The 23,668-nt window shown below is 38.4% G+C and overlaps 1 pseudogene; it reads right to left on the reverse strand.

Annotated features, from left to right (window-relative positions):
• Positions 1 to 267: 267 nt before the first annotated feature.
• LOC149205870 (DNA gyrase subunit B, chloroplastic/mitochondrial-like) overlaps positions 268 to 23,668 on the reverse strand; it is a 72,450-nt pseudogene continuing 49,049 nt past the window's right edge.

The following is a 23,668-nucleotide window of genomic DNA, read 5'->3' on the forward strand; positions in this document are numbered from 1 at the left end:
TTTGCAAACTCTTACGAAGTTTATCATTTACTGCTGGAATACAGTATGCTTGCCCCTCACTTCCCAAAAAAATTCCTTTAATTATACCCTTTGAACTTACTACGTGATAATACAAACACAAAAGAAATATCACCAGAAAAATATACTCTCACATTTGAATTTTACATAAAAATCAACAACACACATGGATTCTAAGACCTTGACTTTGCATAGCCACAACATGGTTGAGAATATACTTCGCAAGATCATCTCTGCTTGGGAATTCTATTAAATATCAAGGTTCAACATGTTGATTTTAGATGAAAATTTCTCAATAAGTTCCTTTCGTGGTTCCACCCGATTTCCCATTAATAAAGAGAGAACCTCATTTGCTTCTGCAACATCTTCCACTGTTAGTTGTTTCAGCTTCCTTGTTGCTCGATCCAAGGTTGTATCCCAAAATTGTAAAGGCATCATCTCTCCTAATCCTTTGAAACGTTGAACGTTGTATGATGCATTTGAAGGAAAATTATTTTTTAATTCCTTTAAATCATCATCATCGAAGCAGTAATGAGCTTTCATACCCCTCTCAACCTTGTATAGTGGTGGAAATCCTACATATATGGAACCTTCCTAAAAAAGAGTTTACTAATATCTGAAAAAGAATGTTAATAGAAGAGTGTGAATATGAGCACTATCTACATCAACATCTGTAAGTATGATGATCTTATGATATCGTAAAGCATTTTCTTGAAATCCTCACCCTTCACCCCAAGTCCTAACCCAATGATAAGATCTTGAATTTCTTCATTTTTATACATAGCTGCTTCATATTTACATTCAATGTTCCATATCTTACCATGCATAAGTGAGATAGCCTGAAATCACCTATCTCACCCTTGTTTTGCACTACCACCTACGGAGTCTCCTTCAACAATAAAAAAAATCTCAAATTCATGAGGATCTGAAGCAGAGAAGTCACCCAACTTTCTAGGAATTGCAGAGGACCTTAAAATGCTTTTTCTCTTTACCAATTCTCTCGCCCCTTTTCCTGTCATGGATACCTTGTACGCAACTAAAGCCTTGCAGAGAATGGATTCTAGAACTTGAGGATTACATTCTAAATACTCTGTAAGATATCCCTGAACAGATTGGTTCACAATCCTCCTCACCTCTGGATTTCCTAACCTTGTCTTTGTTTGCCCCTCAAACTCTGGTCTTGAAACTTTAACTGAAACTACACATGTCAACCCTTCCCTCACATGTTCACCACTGAGGTTCTCATCCTCCTCCTTGATAATATTTGACTTCCTTCCAAGGTTATTCATTGTACTGGTCAATGCAGATTTCACACCATCCATATGAGAACCTCGATCACTTGTTTGGATATTGTTTGCATATCCCAACAAGGTGTTTGTATATGCATCAGAGCACCACTGAAGGGCTAAGTCAACAATGACTCCATATCCTTTTATCTTAAAGGAGATCGGTTCACAAATAGGTGCATTGTCACAATTTAGCCAACAAATGTATTCAACTAAGCCTCCCGCATAGTGATATTCGTTATAGGTTATATTTGTTGCATCCAAATTCTTCTTCATCAAGGTTATGTTTACCTGTGGGTTTAGAAACGAAAGCTCTCTAACACATCCAGCTACTGTGTTATAGTCAAAATTTGTCATGGTTGTGAAGACTTCTTGATCTGGCCAAAACCTTACACATGTTCCCTGACGAAATTTGGATTCATCTGAAATGTCATGAGAGGTGAGTTTAGTCACTCGCTTTCCACGCACAAAGGTGTGATCCCATTCCTTTCCATCACACCAAACTATTACTTTCAATTTTTCATACAAAGCATCCACTATAGAAACACCAATGCCATGCAATCCTCCAGAAACATTATAGCCACTACTTTCCCCACCGAAATTGCCTCTAGCATGAAACACCATCAAAATAGTCTCTAAAGAAGACTTTTGTGTAACATGATGTAAATCTATGGGAATCCCTTGACCATTATCTGTGATTCTAATAGAGCCATCAAGGAAGAGAATAACATCTATGCATGTTGCAAACCCAGCTTGGGCCTCATCTATGGCATTATCCAAAACTTCATAAACCAAATGATGGAGACCACGAGATCTAGTGCTTCCAATGTACATCCCTGGCCACTTTCGTACTGGTTCTAGACCTCCCAAAACCTGAATTTGTCTAGCATTATAAGACTTTGCAGCAGTTGGATTAGATGAAGGGTCTGTGGAACTAGTTGATGACATAAAAGCATGTATGGTCGTAGAACATCTTGCAGGTGTGACATTTGTAATCCTTCTGAAGGTGTGTGCTCTCTGGTATCAGAACATCTTAGCAGTGTCATGTCAAGGGACTACTTATGCAACTGTAGCATAGTTCACTGTATCTCCATGGAATCTTCAACTGACTTCCTGAAAAGAAGACGGGATGAAAATAAGTTAGCCTACAACACTGATATTTTTGTGTGAAAACAAATGAGTAAATAAAATAATTCATTTGGGGAACGTAAACAATAAATGATCCAAACTAAGATGTTATAAATTGTATTGGTTGATAAAAGCATTCTTAAGTTTGGAGGCCAACTCAACATTCAGGTACTTTCATGGATCTATAAATTGTAGTTGATTTTGATATTACATAATGCCCAAGGGGATGATGCACTCATAGATCGAGTTCCTTGAACCATTTATGACAGTTAGAATATTCATTACCACGTTGTAGGGCTTTGAATATACATGGGAACGAGAGCCTTGTTATAAAGCCCAATGCACACTCTGGGATGAGGAACCAATCATGAACCTAGGTTCATATGACATGCAATAATTTCTCCCATGATGCTAAACAATGTCATTGGGAATTCACTCTCAGAGGGATGTGAATTAGGTTAAAACAAGAGTGGGATCACTTTTTTGACAACCTAGGGTTTCTCCCAGACCCTAATATTTTCGATCGTAAGGGAAGCCAACTTGAACGCATGCTTGTTCAAATATAGGACATCTACTGATCGTGATGCATATCATATGAAGATGAGCTTCAAAATCATGAGAGACTCTTAAATCATCAATGAATCGATTAACCTTCAAAACCCTAATGTGATCCTAAGGCATATTTCTGAGATAAAACATGATGTGCGGATGCAATGCATGAAACATGAGTGGGTGCACTAAAGGGGCTAGATAGCCAAGGTCGCGGGGAGAGTAACTGATTGGAGGCCTTATCGAAACCCTAGTATCTTGGGGTGAGTGGTGGGGTACCCAAAATTTTGAATATGCCCAAAAATTTGGGTGGTGTTTTAGCAGATACAACATATCTATATTGCATTAATCAGAAATCCGAGTGAAAATACAAAACTTGTTCTCACTAGAAAAATTCTTGCACAAGTATGATCAACCCTCTACCTCACAAGCCCGCTCTGGCCAACACTTAGCCAATTTTTCTACCTGCCAAGCCCCTATTTCCTTGTGCAATTCCTGTGAGGATCAACCCATATTTAATTAGGAAATCCTTCCTCCATAATTGTGCAATCCAAAACTAGGTCCTTCTCTGATTGCATGCATGACCTGTACAACTCGGATCATCATACCACTGATAGTACACTATCTTTGCACTCTAATCTCAACTGGGTCTCCTTTTGAACTGACATGCATGAGTTTCTCTTGAGTGAATCTCCAGTTATTTGGAGTAGCACTGAGGATGCACCAGTGCACCAACTCACTACTAGACCTCTACTAGTTCCACCAATAGTTAGAACTAGTTTAATTGTCTATAACTTAGTCAAACTGAGTTATCTGATTACAACTCAAATAAACTCTATCTTGGACCCCTAAAATTTAGGAATAACATATTCCAACCTACAGAAAGACTTCCAACTTGAAATTCCTAATCTAATTAAGTTAATTAAACTTAGTTAACTATTTACAAGTTGATATGAGAATAGAATTTAATTATAATTCACAGTTTAATTCAAGGACAAATTAAACTGGAATTTCTTGTTTCCATTTCTCAACACTCCCTCTCAACAAGAAAGGGATTATCAGCTACCTCAATCCTGTCTCTATGAAACTCAAATTTACATCTTGACAATGCCTTTGTCAAAAACTCATCATCTTTCTCCTCTGTGAGAATGTACTCCAACAACATAATCTGCCTCAATACAAAATATCGAAGATGTTGATATCGAATATCTATATGCTTGGACCAATCATAAAAAACTGGATTTTCAGATATTTTGGTACGACTCTGATTATCACAGTAAATCACAGTTGGATCCATCCACTAACCAAACAAACCAACAAGAATATTCCTGATCTAGATGGCCTCACATGTTGCCTGACTTATAGCCATGCACTCTGCCTCTGTCGAACTAAGTGCAACTGATCTTTGTTTCCTATTGTTCCAAGAAACTATTGTTGACCCAATACTGAAGATCCCTCCTGGTGTGCTCTTCTTGTCATATGGACTCCCTACCCAACCTGCATCGGTGAAACCTTGAATTTTCACTACCTCTATCTGTTTATACCTCAATCCATACTGAGTAGTGCCTCTGAGGTATCTCAACACATTCTTTGTCACCTTCCAATACAACTTGGTAGGCCTAACCATCTCTTGACTAACTTGGTTAACTACATAGCACATATCTGATCATATGTTCACCAATTACATTAGTGAACCCACAAGTTGCTTGTAAATAGTAGCTTCCACTACTTCCCCTGAAGTAGCATCCTCCTTCCTCTAGTTACCTGCTAGAGGAGTCTCCATGGATTTGTTGCTCTCCATGCGGAACCTCCTGAGGATCTCGTTCGCATACTTGCCCTGAGACACAAACAGTTCCCCATCACCCTACCATAATTACATGCCCAGAAAGTAATGCATGAGCCCCATGTCCTTCATCTCAAACTCTCTTACAAGATCCTCCTTGCAAGACTTCATCAGTTGATCATCACCTGTCAAAATCAAATCATCGACATATATCACAATGGTTGAATTAAGGCTTCTGTGATCCATATCAAGTTTTTTGAGAAGATTTTTTGGCGTAAATCACATTAGAATACATTTGTTGGTGCGTTTCAAACCAATGAGTGTGGTTCATTGTTAGAACAAGTTGAAGACCAGATCCTGGCTACATGTTAAATATATAGAACAGATCATCCAACAGCTATATTTGACCAGGCAACGGTTATATTGGACTAGGTACATAAACCTGCTAACTGCTATATTTGACAAGGAAACAACTAATTGGACTGGACCAAGGGATAGGGACAGGTAAATAAAATAAGTTAAATAGTTAGTAAGTCAGTTATATATCTATTATTATATGTATATGTTTAATCAATAGGAATCAATTAAATACCGAAAGGACTTTAAAGTTATATAATTAAATATATAGTTAGTTAATTGTAAGTTAGTTTAATATATAAAAATGTAATGAATTTAATTAATATGAATTAAAAGGGGGAAATATTAATATAAAAAAGTTTAATAAATAATCAATATTATATTAAAGTCATATAATTAAATATATAGTTAAATAATTATAAGTTAGTTATAATAGTATTTACTCAAGGGGGCTAATATTAAATATTTAATATTATATTCAAAATATATATATATAAATAATTGAAAGTTAGTTTTAATCACATTTAATCAAAGGGCTAATATTAAACTAACACAATTTACCTTCCATCACTATGTGGTATAGGTTTGCATCTGCTTCACTCTTGGTGAAGCCCAACCCGGTGAAGTAGTTATCAATCTTGGTATACCAAGCACGAGGTGCTTGCTTTAGCCCACATAACACTCTCTTGATCCGACACACATGCGACTCACGGTCAAAGGTCTAAAAACCTTCAGGTTGCTCTATGTACACCTCTTCCTCAATCATGCCATTAAGGAAGGTTGTCTTTACATCCATCTGATGTATCTTCCAACCCATCTGCGCTAATAGTTCCAATATAGATATGATCGATGAGTAATATGCAGGAGCATGAGGTTTGAAGACAAAGGCTTCGAATTTTATTCCAAAAATACAAAAGAAGTTTACAAGCAAAGGAGTGGGATCCTTTAGCTATCACTTTACAAAGCTTTCTAGATAGGATTTGATCTAGAATTCGGGGATTTGAATTATCTTGTAATTAATTCAAATATGTAGGCTTAGTTGAGATTATTGAGGAGAATATCATGCAGATTATATATTATCTAGGATTAGGCAGATTCGATCCATTGATTTAGGATCTGATTGTTGTATGTATAGGTATTTATGTAAGTTTTGAATTAGTAGAAGGGGATTTTGGCTGGATTTTGGGTGAGGAGGATTGGAATGTAAAATTTGGAATCTCTCTGTATCTCGTGAATACTGTGAATGAATGGTAAAATCCTAGAGGTCTTAATTTCCTTTGAAATAATTCTGAGTTTTGTTGATTTCCAGTTTGAACACTTTAGAATCAGATTTTATATAATCTTGTGTTGTCACATTTAAATCTTCACTCACTGTGCATTTAAATAACCTATATGTATTCGAAATCACACAATATAATTTAGAGACAGACTAAACTTGGAGGAAGTGCTAGTCTTGGCGGAACGAGGAAGCCCTAATAAATTCATGAGAAAACCAAGAGAAGATCTGAATCGTCTGATTGACAGATCCAATGGATCTAATGGTCATCACGTGCCAACAAGTGCAAATGTTAATCAGAATAGAAGAGCGGTCTTCGTAGGTGTAAGCAGTATCTCGCACGGTCTCAAAGTGGTAAATGGTATTTTGCAAATTCACACGATTAACCTGAGGGGTTGACACGTAGCACAGGAAAACCACTTTTCTTGCGTGCTCTCGACTTGTTATGCATCGTGTAAGATTTCCATGGAAAATTTTAGGGGCTAATGTTCGCCCAGTGGGCTAATTTTCCATGATTTTGCCACAAAAAAGATTCGCCAATTTCCAATTTTATAAAAGACGATTCGCCCAAATTTTAGAATATAAAATTATTTTACCTTAAAAATCGCCAACATTATATAGAAACTATATATAAAATAATTATAAATTTGAATAATTTTACAAATATATCAATAAACATTTATAATTTGCATATTAGGGATCAGTGAGATTCGCCAATGTTTTAAACTTCAAGAAAATTTTCCATCCTTAAAATTTTCCTTGAAGATTTCACTCGAGATTACACAATAGTCATTGGATCAAGCAGGATTGATCGATGATGGAGATCGACCAAACTAGCTGGCGAGCGAGTGACGCGATAGTCATTCGATTAGACGGGTCAGATCTAACAGTGATCGCGTTGGAAGATGCAGGTGAGTTAATTTAAATTTCAGACGTGATAAGGTTATGAACTGGGGTTTTAATTCCTTTTGGTTCCATGGAAAATTTGAATTTTTGCCATATACCGGGTAAATTTAATAATTCTGCTATTTTAGCATAATAACTTAAATTGGAGGTTGATGACTTATACTCCAAAGGAAACTCGAGAGGAAGTTCCACCCGAACTTGAAGGAATAGTTTCTAGTTTTGAATGATTATCCTTAACACCTGCAACTAGCCCACCATTAGTGGTATCAGAGCAGCTTATTGACACTGAGAAGGATCTCAAAGATCACAAAAATAAATCCAACATGGCTTTCAGAGTTGGAGGAAGACGTGGTGGTGGTCAAATAAGAGGAAGACTAGTTGCAAATGCTAAAGTGTTGGAAGCTATGCAACAGATGCAAGCTAGATTAGAAGCAGTGGAAATGGGAAATCAAAGAGATGCAGGTGTTGGAGATGTCAGTGAGCTTGAAGTTGAAGCTGCAAAAGAAGAGGAACCTACAGAAGTTACTCCTAAAATGAGATTCTTTAAATCAGCGTTGGGATCCACATCTCAACCCAGACTTAAGGTTTCAGTTTATACAGGAGGTTTAAACCCTGAGGAGTTGATAGACTGGATTAATGACATGGATAAATTTTTTGATTATGAAGAAATGGAAGAAGGAAAGAGAGTGAAATTTGTTGTCACAAAATTGAAAGGACATGCAGCACCTTGGTGGGATGGAGTCAGGCGGAAAGAAGGAGACTTGGTAAGCATCCAATTAAAAATTAGAATAGGATAGTGGCAAAGTTGAGAGGTAAGTTTTTTTCAAGTGATTATCAACTTTCATTATTTACACAGATGCAGAATCTTAGACAAAGGTCTTTGACAGTGAAAGAATACACAAAGGAATTTTACAAAGTGATCATAAGAGCTGGATAAATTCAAGATACAGATGAGAAGGTTGCAAGATATATAAATGGTCTCAGAATGGAGATCCAAGATGAGATAAGTGTGATGTTTCCTAAAACAATAGAAGAGGCTTATCAGATGGTATTGAAGGCTGAAGAAAAACTCATGAGGAAGCAATATGCCAAAAGTAGAGGTACTTTCTGAGGAAGAGGAAGTCAAGGTGGTAGAGGAAGACCTACAGCACCTAGAGATGGAGCTAGCAGCATCTCGAATCAGCATACACCCACAAAAGGTGATGCAAGTGGCAGAAGGATTTTTTCCAGAGGAAGAGGAGGCAGAGGCAGAGGAAGAGAAATCAGATGTTATAGATGTAACAAGCTGGGACACAGAGCCTATGAGTGCCCAGAAAATGCAGGAACAAATCAGAGAAATGTAATTGTTGCTCAGACTAAAGAGGAAGCAGCAAAGGTGCCAGAAGAAGAAAATGTACCAGAGAAAGGGGAATATTTGGTAGTTAACAAAGTTTTGTTAAAGCCAGCAAAGGAAGTTGTTGAACCAGCGCAGAGAAAGACTTTGTTTAGGACTGTGTGCAAGGTTCAAGGAAAATGTTGTCAAATGATAATTGATAGTGGCAGCACCAATAATTTGGTCTCTACAGAAGTGGTGGAAAAGTTGAAATTAAAGACAAAGAAACATCCAACACCTTACAAGGTGTCATGGCTTCAAAAAGGACATCAGTTGTTAGTGAATGAACAGTGTGAAGTGGAGTTGTAGTTGGGCAGATACAAAGACAAAATTTTGTGTGATGTGATGCCTATGGATGTGTGTCACATATTGCTGGGAAGACCTTGGCAGTATGACAGAGGAGTTATGCATGATGGGAAAAAGAACACATACAAATTTGGTAAAGATGGTGTTAATCATACATTGTTGCCTATGGAAGAAGATGATCATCAAGAAAATCTGATCCAAAGACTCTATTGATGAGTGGAAAAGAACACTTGCAGCAGATTGAAGATGATGAGGTAAATTTTTCATTGATTTGCAAACCCAAGGTAATAATTACTTCCACTAAAATTTTTGATTTGCCAATTGAAATTCAGGAGATGCTGGAAAATTAGTGTGATATCATTGTAGATGATTTGCCTAATGAGTTACCACCCATTAGAAAAATTAGCCATCATATATATTTAATTCCAGGGGCAAATCTTCCAAATAAAGCATCTTACAGGATGACTCCCACAGAAAATGAAGAAATCAGAAAATAGGTTCAGGAATTGTTAGATAAAGGACTGATTAGAGAGAGTTTGAGTCCTTGTGCAGTGCCAACAGTGTTGAATCCAAAGAAATATGGAGGCTAGAGAATGTGCATTGGTTCAAGAGAAATCAACAAAATAGCAATCAGGTACATATTTCCTTTACCTAGAATTTAAGCTTTGATGGATTGTTTAAGTGGAACAAGATATTTTACAAAGCTGGATTTAAAAAGTGGTTATCATCAAATAAGGATTAGAGAAGGAGATGAAAGGAAAACTTCTTTTAAAACAAATGAAGGACTGTATGAATGGATGGTAATGCCTTTTGGGTTATCAAATGCTCCTAGTACATTTATGAGGCTTATGTATGAAGTGATGAAAGAATTTATTGGTAAATTTGTAATAGTATATCTGGATGATATATTAGTTTACAGCGGATCTAAAGAGGAACATATGAGACATCTGAATTATGTCTTACAAAAGTTGCAACAAGAAAAGTTACTGCTAAATTTAAATAAATGTTCATTCATGGAGGAAGAGTTGAGATATTTGGGCTTTGTTGTTTCTGCTGATGAGTTAAAGTTGGATCCAAAGAAGATAAAGGCAATCATATAGTGTCCTTCACCAAAAAGTGTTTTTGAGGTAAGAAGTTTTCAAGGTCTTGCTAGTTTTTATAGAAAATTCATAAGGAATTTTAGTAAGATCAATGCTTCTATTATTGACACTATAAAGAAGGATAAACATCCATTTAAATGGGTTTTTGATGCAGAAAAGAACTTCCAGTTGTTGAAAAGAAAGATCACTGAAAAACCTATTTTAATTTTGCCTGATTTTAATAAGCCTTTTCAAGTGAAATGTGATGCTAGTGGAGAAGCTATTGGCATTGTTTTAAGTCAGGAGGACAGACCTGTAGCTTATTTCAGGGAAAAATTGAATGAATCAAAGAAGAAATATTCTTCTTATGATAAGGAATTTTATGCAATTGTGCAGTCATTGAAAAAGTGGAGATATTACTTGATGTCTAAGGACATTATACTTTATTCAGAAAATCATGCATTGTACATTATGCAACAGCCAAAGCTTAGTCAAAAACATGCAAAATGGGTAGAATATCTTCAAATTTTTAATTTTGTATTAAAACATATAAATGGCCAATCAAACAAAGTAACAAATGCCTTAAGCAGAAAAAGTATCTTAGTTCAAGAAAGTCAAATTCAAGTGTTGGGTTTTGATTTTTTTAAGGAATTATATGAGGAAGATTTAGATTTTAAAGAAGCATTTGAAGCTTGTAAAAATCTTGTTTTGTTAGACAGAAGAAAGTGGCTGGATTTTTTCTTGCAAGAAGGATTGTTGTTTAAAAGAAATCAGTTCTGCATACCAAATTTCTCTATGAGGGAAAATTTAATCAAGGAGAAACATAGTGGTGGACTTGGAGGAAATTTTGGTGCAAATAATACTTATGAGTAGTTGAATCGGTTTTATTTACGGCCAAAAATGAGATTAGAAGTGGAAGAAGTATGTAAAAAAATGTAAAGGCTGTCAGTATGCAAAGGGAAGGAGCCAAAACACAGGTTTGTATGTTCCATTACCTATTCCAGATAGACCTTAGGCTATGGTAAGTATGGATTTTGTTTTGGGTTTACCAAAAGCTCAAAGATAAAATGATTCAATTTATGTTTTGGTTGACAAATTTTCTAAAATGGCACATTTTATTCCATGTTATAAAACCAGTGATGCTAGTCACATTGCTAATCTATTTTTTAAGGAGATTGTAAGGTTGCATGGGTTACCTAAGAGCATTGTTTCAAAAAGGGACACAAGATTTTTTGGTCATTTCTGGAGGACCTTGTGGAAGAAACTTGGTACTAAACTGCGTTTCAGTTCAGCTTATCATCCTCAAACTGATGGACAGACTAAAGTTGTAAACAGAAGATTGGGTAATCTTCTGAGAAGTCTTGCAGGTGAACATCCAAAACAGTGGGATCAAATTTTGGCACAGACTGAATATGATTATAATGATTCTCCTAACAGGAGTATAGGGCAGAGTCCATTCCATATAGTTTATGGAATGCACCCAAGAGGAGTGTCTAAATTAAGATACTTGGGAAAATCTAAAATGAGAAGTGCTAAAGGACAAGATTTTGCTTCAAAGATTCAAGCAATACATGAACAGGTAAAACAACAGTTACAGGATAGCAACATAAAGTACAAGAGCAGAGCAGATTTGAAGAAGAGAGAAGTTAATTTTGAGGTTGGAGATTTGGTTTTAGCACACCTAAGGAAGGAAATATTTCCAAAAAGGGAGTATAACAAGTTAAAATTTAAGAAAATTGGACCATGCAGAGTCTTGAGGAAATTTTCTACAAATGCATATGAGATCGAATTACCCTTTGACATTGGAATATGTCCAATTTTCAATGTTGCTAATTTGTACAGGTATGAAAAAAGAAATGCAGATGACACAACAGAACATAAAGAAGAACAAGAGGTTGATTGGGTACAACAGTTACCTACAGCAAAGGCATTGCATCCAGAAAATATTTTAGATAAGAGATTGTTTAAAAAGACAAGAGGATAGGAGTATTTTCAATATTTGATCAAGTGGAAGGATCAACCAATTGCTGATGCTACCTGGATGACAGATGCCATGCTACAGAAGTTGGGCAGTTCTGTAGAAGATCTCATGGACATGAGCCCATGAAGAATTTTGTCCTCAGGAGTCTGATGCAGGAGCATGAAGCTTGAAGAAAACGACTTCGAATTTTATTCCAAAAATAAAAAAAAAGTTTACAAGCAAAGGAGTGGGATCCTTTAGCTGTCACTTTACAAAGCTTTCTAGATAGGATTTGAGCTAGAATTCAGGGATTTGAATTATCTTGTAATTAGTTCAAGTATGTAGGCTTAGTTGAGATTCTTGAGGAGAATATCATGCAAATTAGATATTATCTAGGATTAGGTAGATTCGATTCATTGATTTAGGATCTGATTGTTGTTTGTACAGGTATTTATGTAAGTTTTGAATTAGTAGAAGGGGATTTTGGCTGGATTTTGGCTGAGGAGGGTTGGAATGTAAAATTTGGAATCTCTCTGTATCTCATGAATACTATGAATGAATGGTCAAATCCTAGAGGTCTTAATTTCCTTCGAAATAATTCTGAGTTTTGTTGATTTCCAGTTTGAACCCTTTAGAATTAGATTTTATATAATCTTGTGTTGTCGCATCTAAATCTTCACTCACTATGCATTGAAATAACCTGGATGTATTCGAAATCACAGAATATAATTTAGAGACAGACTAAACTTGGCGGAAGTGCTAGTCTTGGTGGAACGAGGAAACCCTGACAAATTCGTGAGAAACCCAGGAGAAGATCTGAATCATCCAATTGACAGATCCAATAGATCTAATGGTCATCGTGTGCCAACAAGCGCAGATGTTAATCAGAATAGAAGAGTGGTCTTCGTAGGTGTAAGAAGTATCTCGCGCGGTCTCAAAGTGGTAAATGGTATTTTGCAAATTCACGCGATTAACCTGAGAGGTTGACACATAGCACGGGAAAAGCACTTTTCTCGTGTTCTCTCAACTTGTTATGCATCGTGTAAGATTTCACGCGAGATTACACGATAGTCGTTGGATCAAGCAGGATTGATCGACTGTGGAGATCGGCCAAGCTAGTTGGCGAGCGGGTGACGCGATAGCCATTCGATTAGACGGGTCAGATCTGACGGTGGTCGCGTCGGAAGATGTAGGTGAGTTAATTTAAATTTCGGACATGATAAGGTTATGAATTGGGGTTTTAATTCCTTTTGGTTGGAAAATTAGAAGTTTTTCCATATACTAGATAAATTTAATGAGTCTGTTATTTTAGCAAAATAACTTAAATTGGAGGTTGATGACTGATACTCCAAAGGAACCCTGAGAAGAAGTTCCACCCGAACTTGAAGGAATAGTTTCTAGTTTTGAACGATTATCCTTAACACCTGCAACCATCCCACTAGAGTACCTTGAAACAGGAGCAAAGGTCTCATCATAGTCAATTCCCTCTACATGTGAAAAGCCACGGCCCACAAACCTAGGCTTATGCTTCTCCACACTAGCATATGAAGCTTGATTTACCTTTTAAAACCATCGGGAGCTCATCATTGACTTTTCCCTCGGTCTCATAACCACATCCCAAACATTGTTACGAACTATGGAGTCCTACTCCACCATGGCATCAACCCAAACCGGTTTTTGCACTACCTCCTCAAAGGAAGATGGATTTGTCTCAACGCATCCGCTCATAAGATCCATTTATCCAGTGTACCTCTCATGTGACCTCCTCTGCCTACACTGAGATGTGGGTGCTCCCACATTCTCCCATGCATCATGCAATAACCTATCATCCTCTCTAGTGTGCTTTCTCCCCTCTCTGGAAGACTATTCCTGAGTGGATGTTTTCACTCCCGGATCCTCTACATGTGGTTGCTCCATATCAATCTGAGGCTCCTCAACCACATGTAGATAAATCTCCCTCTCAAGGGAAACTCGCATGGCCTTCTCCTCATCAAATTTGGCATCCCTATGAACCACTATCATCCTGTTGGTCAGCCAGTACCCCCGATAGTTCTGAGTTGTATCAGTGTTCCCCACAGATATCCCCAAATTTGTTGTTGGCTCAAGCTTCTTCTGTGTATCTTTGGTCACATGGAAATATACCAATGACCCAAAAATCCTGAAGTGACCAACATATGGCCTTTCACTGGAGAAAGCCTCCTCTGGTATTCATCCCAAGTATCTGATGTGGGATTTTGTTCTAAAAATAAGAAGTTATGTTGTAGGCCTCAACCCACAAGTGTAGTGGTAGGCCATGATCATGCAACATCGCTCGTGCTGCCCCTACAATGCTTATGTTCTTCCTTTCGGCCACCCCATTTTGTTGTGGGTTATGGGGTGTCATCAACTCTCATTTAATCCCTTCTGCTGCACAGAAGTTCTTAAACTCATTTGAGACATACTCACCAATGTTATCACTCCTCATAGCTTTAATATTCTTTCCAGACTCTTTCTCGACCAATTCTTTAAATTCACAAAACTTTGTGAAAGTTTGATCCTTCTTCTGCATGAAAAATATCCAACATTTACGAGAAAAGTTGTCAACAAATATAACATAATACCTATGTTTGGCCATGGATGTTGTTGAGAATTTTCCACACACATCTGAATGGACTCGCTCTAGAATCACCTTTGCTCGACTGTCTCTATTGTGAAAGGAATCCTTGGTGTATTTTCCAAAAGTACACCCCTTGCATGTATCAAGTTGCTCTAGCGTAACTTTGGGAAGACCAGTAGAGATCTATTGCATGATTTTCAACGCCCCATGATGCAAGTGACCCAATCACCTATGCCGCAACTCAACAATGTCTCAGCTCTGCACCATCTCTTCTTTCATGCTCAAAGCAACAAAATCCTCTACCTCCTGTTAGTGTCAGTATCTGCATACTTCCATCAGGGATCAAATCTGCTCTTTGCATTTTCATTTCAGGTGTCTCATACTAAATTTTTGGATCATTCCATTAGGTCATGTCAAAATGATCCTCTGATGGTTGTCTCCTTCTCAGAAAATCAAATTTTCCCTCATAAGGTATATTTGCTGACCCATCTCCATGTTGTATTCATTTATGGTTTCAAATATGTCATTTTTAGTGTCAAGGCAATCATCTTTTCATTAGGTCTTAGGGTTCATTTCCAAGGTCAAAAGCATGGTTTCAAGTGTAAATAAAGGGCAGCAAAGGTATAAGGATTACCAATAAACAAAGAGTGATTGTTAATAAGTCATGATTATTGTACAAAGATATTATTTAACAAATGTAATTTTCATCTCAAAAAACATGTTTTTGAGATGAAAACAGAGTATTTTAGTTGATTTATATTTCTTGATGTAAGTTAAGTCATTTCATGTAATAAGTGTTCCCAGTTGCCTCAAGCATTTCTCCTTGCTGCAAGAAAATGAAACCATTGAAGAAATCAAGTCAATCAAAGCATCCATCCACCTGAAAAGAGACAAAGAAGGAAAATCATTAAACAAAGATTTGAAGACAAAGAAAAAGTTCCAAAACATTAGAAAGTGGGTTTTTCTAAAGAAAAATCAAAATCAACCTCTATATAAGATGTCAAATTCCTTTTCCAAATTCATCACTTTCATTTGACAAAGAGAAAGAAGAGCATTGAAGGAGAGAGGGGAATTGAGGCCAATTGGTGGCTAAGGAAAAATGGAGGCGTTGCGCATAAAGCAGGAGGCGCTGTGCATAGGAGACGGAGCACTGCACACAGAGGTCGAAGCGCTGCACATAGGGCAATTTTTCCAGTGAAATTTTGCACGACATTGCGCATAGAACCAGAGCATTGTGCACAGACCCGGAGCGCTGTGCACCTGTACAAGGCGCTGCGCATAGGACCAGCAAGCACCAAAACATCATCTCAACCATCCAAATCATGTTTTTTGCCATCTAGGACTTCTAAACAAGTAAGTTCAATCCTTGAGCTATCCTCCCGGCATTAAGTTCATCATTTTGAAGTTAGTTTGCTATTTCAAATTTCAAACCCTAGATTTCCTATAAATCCCTCCACCTATCCCTTATACCCTAATTCCCTCAAACAAATCCCTCCACCTATCCTAATTCCCTCATACAAATCCCTCCACTTATCCCTTATACCCTAATCCCCAAAACAAAATCCTAAAACCCTATTTACTAAACAGTCCCTACCAAAGAAAAAATACCCTCCTTCTCACTCTCATATCATATATATTCCATCCTACATTGCATAAGCTCATCTCCCCTTCCCCTATCCCTATTCACCATAACTCACTCCTTGATTACCTTCTCTAGGGTTACAAAGCTTCAAAATTCAACAAACATGGACAAAGAGGATAGAGATTATGAGGAGGAGGAAAACAGTGGCAGTGAAAGCATGGGAGATGAACCTCAGCATCAAAGAAAACCACATAAGGGAGGCAGAATCATCAGAGAGGAACCATCAAACATCAGAGAGTTATAGGCTTCTCATATGATTGCCTCTTGTTTCAGGCATCTAGGGTGTTATGAGTTTTGTGAGCAGGTGGAAAGAGTTCAACATCATCCTGAGCTGACCAGGCTTTTTGTAGCCAATCTTCGTGATAACAAGGTAACTCTTGTCGGGGTGACATTTATAGTTTCATCCTCCATCATTGTTGATGCCACAAGGATTCCAAATGTGGGGTAAAAATGGTATAAGGCACAAGATTTGGATGAGCACTACTATGAGCCATACATCAAATCCAGGTACAGAAATGAAAAGAAGAGGACCTTTCCTTTCAGGTTCCTTGAAGACAAGTTTGCCCCTATGATGAGGATCATTATGAAGTATTTTACATGTGAGGGCAGATTTTCTAGATTGTACACCTATCACATTAGGCTTCTTATGCATTTCACAAGAGTGAAAATGTTGAACATCCCATATTTCTTATTCAAGAACATTGAGAAGATGGCCTACATTGTACAGAAAAAGCCTTACCCCCAACAGATGAGTAGTATCTATCACTATTCCCTGATTAAGATGATTGTACTACATCATCTCAACCTCCTCAACATCTCCTGGGATACATTTATTTCCAATGACATCTTCAATGGTCCTCAAATTCCTCCACTGGTGCCTCAAGAAGCAGAAAGGCCTTCCAGCAGTGCCAAAGTAAAGAAAGATGAGAAGGTTAAAGAGACTAAAGTTGTTGAGGAGCCAGAAGCCTACAAGACATATCAGAGAGGGGCTAGAAAGTTGTTTGTAGCAGATAGGCAAGTGTTTACTCCACTTGATGTGGAAGGGGCCTTGCCTTCTTCATCATCTCATAGGCAAATGCTTGCTCCACAAAATGTGGAAGGGGCTTTGCCTTCTTCATCGACACAACAGGTACAACAGGTGCAGCAGCTGCATAAAGGGAAGGAAAATATGTTGGAGGAAAGCCTTGATGATGAGGAGGAAAGGGAATTTGATTTGATGGAAGATGATGAACCAAAACAGCCACACATCCATCATGGCATTGAGATAGTTGACTTGGAGGCTCAAGATGAGGCAACAAATGAAAATATAACCATAAGGGAAAAAGATGCACAGATCCAAGCACTGATGGACAACTTGGTGAGAGCTAAGTATTTCATTTCATACCTTGAGCAAGAGAACAAGCAGCTAAGTGACAAACAAGTCCTCATGGAGCTGGAACTTCTCAAAGCAAAGAGGCAAGGTGACAAAGGCAAGTCAGTAATGCAAGAAGAAGAAACCCCAGCCACCTTGACTACAAAACAAAGACTTGAGAAGGAGATTGAGGAGGATAGAGAAACTTGGCTTGACAAGGTCAATTTGCATTTGGAGAAGCTGCTACAGAAGGCCAACAGGGACAATCAAATCGTTAGGCACATGGCTCGCCATTACAAGACCCAGAAAAAGATTTGCAACATAAGGGTCAAGCAAATGAAAATAAGGCTAAAACAAGCACTCAAAGGAAAAAAGGAGGGTGATAGGCTTAGGTTGCTTGCTGAAGCTTCCTTGGCTAACCAAGATACTTGATGGTGGTGTTTCCACAAATTTTGAGCAAGTTTTGAAGAATTTTTTCCTTTTGAAGAATTTGGCAATTTTTGACATAGAAATTTTGGCTCTATGCGCAGTGCCATTGGCGCTGCGCTTTTCCTAGGGGAATCCAATGAGGAAATGGTCAGAATTTTTGGATTCACAATGATGAGTACATGCACCCTGTGCATTTGCTAAGCTTTTAGAGCAAAACTGGTCAACCAAAAGGTCAAAAAACACCCAAAAATGACCTTTCTGCCCTCTTTTGGACACACAGAAGCAGTCTTGGGAGAATCAGTTTTTGAGGGGTCAAATGAACTTCAAATGAAAAAATTCAAGATGTTCTGGAAAGAATACTTGAAGAGATTTCCAATGAGCTATCTTCAGCTCAATTTGGACACAATTAAGGCCTCCAAAATGGCCCTGAAAAAAGTGTTGTGCATAGAGCTTGGGCGCTGCGCATAGGACAAAAATAATGTTGGGTTTCCACTTCACTATGCCTTGACTGTAATTTTGGGTTTCCTCTCATGGATGGTGTTTTACTGATGTAAATGGTGACTAGGCATGTAAATAGGATGGATAATAAGTACTAGAAGGTAGATTCATTAGATTAAAAGTTATCTTGAGGACAAATGAATTAGTTTCCTCACTTTTAGAGGCAAGTTGTTAGGTTGCCTAGATTCCAGTTTCTTGTTCAGTTTTTGATGGATTAGTTCCTCATCCTTAGGAATTCGACCCCTAAGGATGGGAGGAGGTTGAATCAATGTCTATATATTCTTCTTCTTTCTCATTGTAAAGGGTTGGACTTAGTTGGATGCTTATGCTTTCAGTAAACATCATTTTGTATCAGTTTTCAGCGGGAGATTAATGAAAAGTTGCAGCTATTTCTTTGGGATCCATGTGGTATGATGTTCAGTTAATTTTTCTCTATTGTGATCATATGTTAAAAAAAAAATTGTACTTCATCAATCATTTCATACTCTTTAAGTGGATGTTTTCAAGTTGATAGGCAGAACCCATAATATTTATGCTCTGTTTTGGGAAAATATTCATTGTCTATGTTTTCTTCAGTTTAGGAAGAATCCATGCTTGCTTGCATGCTCTTTCTAGCTCCTCACCTGTCTTGAATCACCTCAACCATCAAACCCTAGAGTGTTGAGCCTTGTGCCTACCTTGCCCCATCGAATACCCTGCAATTTTGACCTAATTTCCTTGCCCTAACTGTTTGGCTCCTCCTGATCTAGCAAAACCCTTCAAAATCAAATCAAACCTTGTGCTACTATACCTAGCCTAATATCATTTTATTGATCCAGTCATCTTGGCTGAGATCCTTATGGAGAGAGCCCTCTCCTGGCCTAGTATAGCTATCTACTTGGCTAAGCGTGGTTTGTGGTTACCCTGGCATTGCCTTCCTTCAGCCCGAGCTTCAATCTAGGTGATAACACCTCCAACATATAGATATTCTTAACTCGAATCCCTATCTTCTTTACCTGACCCGTGGCTATGTGTTGAAGGAACACCTTTCCTTTGCTAAAGACCACATCATAGCCTCTATCCTCCAACATGGCGACCGATACTAAGTTCTTCTTCAACCTAAGCACATAAATAACATCTCTCCCCATGCCCAATCCAATAGCATTATACCTCCCATCGTCGCACATCTCGACACGCATCTAGAGATCCTTCTCCTCCAAGTCACAGAACAACTCCTTGTCACCAATCATGTGGAATGAAGCTCCACTGCCAAGGTACCATACACTACCCATATTTGATGACACCATGCATGCAATAAGAGTAAAGTCCAATTTGAATTGAGAGGCGAAAGCCTCACCCGCCGTTCCTCTTGAGGACTTCTTAAGCAGACAGTTTGTAGAAAAATGTCCTAGCTCATGGCAATGAAATCACTTAACTTTTGACATATCTTTCTTCTTGCCTCCATGACAAGAATCTGATTTGAAATGGGATGCCTTCCCTTTCCCCTTCCTTGCCTTACCCACTAAGGCATAGTTTTCCTCATCATCAGTCTTGGATGTGGTACCATCTCTGGTGTTCCTTCTAATATCCTCTTGCATCAAATCTGACCATAGTTGATCCCAATCTACCAACTTCTTCCTCCCATTGACAGAGTCTTGATATCTTTTCCAACTCTTAGGAAGGCCTAGGAGAGATAGGCTCACCATATCATCCTCGCCAAAATTTATTCCAACACTTCCAAGCTCATCACAACAGTGAGTGAACTTGGTCAAGTATTTTTGGATGGCCTCACCTTTCTCCATATTTATTTTTCGAAGTTTGTCTTTCATTTCCAACCTCCTATGGTCATTTTTGTTCTAGAATAGGTTTTTCAATGCTTTCCACATAGCACACGGAGCTTCCTTGCCATGGAGACTCGAAACAATGTGGTCTCGAAATCCCTCAAGGATAATTCACCTCGACCTTGCCACACTGATCTTACATTCAGCCAACTATTTGGCTTCTGATGCTAGAGGCTTAGGAATTTCTTGATCAATGAATTCCTTGAGGCCATTATCTTCCAGTACTGCCTCCATCCTATCCTTTTAGGCTATGTAATTCGAGCTTCCATCCAAGGCAGACTCGAGTCTCAAACCATAGAAAGCCATTTTCCGACCCTAAAGTATGAACTGCAAATTCGAATTTCACCTGTAACCCCAAACTCAAAATATCCTCTATTATATTGTCTTCAGCTCCAATACCATGTAGATTTTCCTATAGATTCACAACTCATGTAATGTACTAAAACACAAGACAAGAATCTACTCTACTCTTTAAATAACGAAAAATAGATCAATGTAAATAATAATCGACAAGAGGAAGATAATCAAAGACACATAACACAATATTTATCTGGGGAAAGCCACTGTTCAAAACCCCTACTATCTATATTGCATTAATAAAAAATCTGAGTGAAAATACAAAGCTTGTTCTCACTACAACAATTCTTGCACAAGTATGATCAATTCTTTGCCTCACAAGCCTGCTCTAGCCAACACTTAGCCAATTATGTTGCCTGCCAAGCCTATATTTCCTTACGCAATTCCTGTGAGGATCAGCCCATATTTAATTTGGATTTCCTTCCTCCATAACTGTGCAATCCAAACTAGGTCCTTCTCTGATTGCATGCATGACCTGTACAACTCGGATCATCATACAACTGATAGTACATTGTCCCTACACTCTAATATCAATTGGGTCTTCCTATGAACTGACATGCATGAGTTTCTCTTGAGTGAATCTCTAGTTAGATGGAGTAGCACTGAGGATGCACTAGTGCACCAACTCAGTACTAGACCTCTACTACTTCCACCAATAGTTAGAACTAGTTTAACTATCTATAACTCAGTCAAACTGAGTTATCTAATTACAACTCAAATAAACTCAATCTTGGACACCTAAAATTTAGGTAGAACATATACATGACTACAGAAAGACTTCCAACTTGAAATTCCTAAGCTAATTAAACTTAATTAATTATTACAAGTTGCTATGAGAGTAGAATTCGATTTTAATTCACTGTTTAATTCAAGGACAAATTAAATTGGAATTTCTTGTTGTCATTTCTCAATAGCTCCACTAACTTAGCCATCCCCTACCCTGGAAATCCACCCTAGTTGTACTATGGAGAAAAATAAAAATGGAGACATTACAGTCCTCCTGCCCCAAGATTGCTTTCCCTCAAGCAATCCAAATATGTGGACCAATCTGGTGGCCCAACGCAACTGAGACCCAATGCCCAGATCCCATACGAACCATTGGGTGATGCCCTACTCCTTTGTCAATCCACCATGAATGGACCCCTCAATGCCCGAATCCTAGACAAATCTCTGATTGAACTTGTCATCAACAAATCCTCCTGGATCCCAATACCACCAAGAACAAGTATCAAGGCTCCAAGGCTCTTGCTTTGCTATAACTCCAACCATGAATGTTGCTCCATCCACTACATACCAACTCATCACCTCTCTCCAATCCAACCCTTGGCATAAACCAAGGTCAATCTCATCATACTGGTGTTTTGCTAAAATACATATAAGTGACCAGCCTACATCCTGCTGCCAACTGAAGCATGTAACATCCCTCACCTATAAGGGCTCCTACAATACACTGCACCTAACTAAAAGTGATACTCCATCAATAAGGTACCAGCTCATGACCTCTCACCAATCCAATGTATGGACTCCACTGTAAGGAACAATTCTATTGTACTGATGCTAGTCCATGCTCAAATCATGTTGCTCTTCCTGGTTGGTCAGCAATATCCATCGAGAAAACCCTACCTCTCTCCCTGTAATGGGTACAACTGGCCAAATTATGTTGCAAGCTCTATCTATGAACTCTTGGAGAGGCCTGCTACCTGAAAATGTTGCATCTTTCTAGTTTCCACTACATTTGTTTGCACCCCATCAATGGGTAGACCAAAATATGGATGCACTACCACCTCCCTCGACTAATAGGAAACTCCACACTCCTCTAGTCCACCAATCTCCTACAAAATTTTCCTATCATACTCCAGCATATCCTGAAGCCATGTGTCTACAAATACTACCTCCCTAGAGGCTTCCTGCACATCTATCTGCTCCACTCCAATGGTTGGCCCCAAGGGTGTCTAGTCATCCTCCATCTTGGGCTCAACATGAGACACTAGCTGACTCTCCAACACTGGCCCATCCCACATGTTGTGTGTTTCATCTGTCTCATGCTCCTCTATGTTTTCTCTATGTTGAATCACTAGTAGCTCATATTCTCTAGGATCTCCTTCCCTCATGGGAACAATCAGTTGCTCATCATACTCCTCTACCACACATGGATGCATATCTAGGCTACTGTCATCAACTCCACATGACTGCTCATGCTCCTCAGAGGTATCATCGTATGAACCCATGGACTTGTCCAAAGAAGAATCCTCACCTTGATGGTCAGAAGGAATCTCCATCTGCTCTACCTCTATCATCTCCTCGGTGTCACTCAAGCATGAGTGGTCAGGTCCCCAAGGTCCCTTGCAGATGAAGAAAAATCCCTTCCTCCTCAGCTCATTCTTGTTGCATGATCCACCAAACCTCAGCAGCTCCTCCCTGGTCAACTGTCTCCTGAAAAGCCCAATGTTATGCTCAAACAACCTTTCAGCTAGCTCATAAGCAGCAGGCGAGACCAACTTCTCTCTCCTCCAAATAGTCAACAATCAAGACTGTAACTCCTGACAAATGGCATCATGGCCTCTCATACATGATGACAAGATGGACTGAATGTGTGTCATCACTGTGTGAGGATGATGTTTCCTAATGTTGAAGAATCATTGGAACATATGCAAGATCAAACCATCACATCTAGATTAAACATGATTTCATAAGTCCTAGTCATGGCCATAACTCCTAAAATCTCAAGCTTCTTCCCAAAGGTAGAGTTTGCATTGTTGTCCAAGTCTCGAAAAGTTTCTATTATCGGTCTGAAAACTATCCTCATGACATCATCATTGTAAGGAGCTATAGGGGCGGTTAGTCTCATGATGTTACTGAGACAAGATGAAACTGAAAATCTAACCCCTTCGCAAGGTTCCTCCAAGAACTTGTGTTGCATGAGAGAAAGCAAGGCTGGTTTTAGAGCCCAAATTA

The sequence above is a fragment of the Pinus tabuliformis genome, chromosome 1_2, assembly GCF_031772625.1.
Source record: "Pinus tabuliformis cultivar Carrire ecotype Pingquan chromosome 1_2, CPIR1, whole genome shotgun sequence".
In the NCBI taxonomy this organism is placed as follows: domain Eukaryota; kingdom Viridiplantae; phylum Streptophyta; class Pinopsida; order Pinales; family Pinaceae; genus Pinus; species Pinus tabuliformis.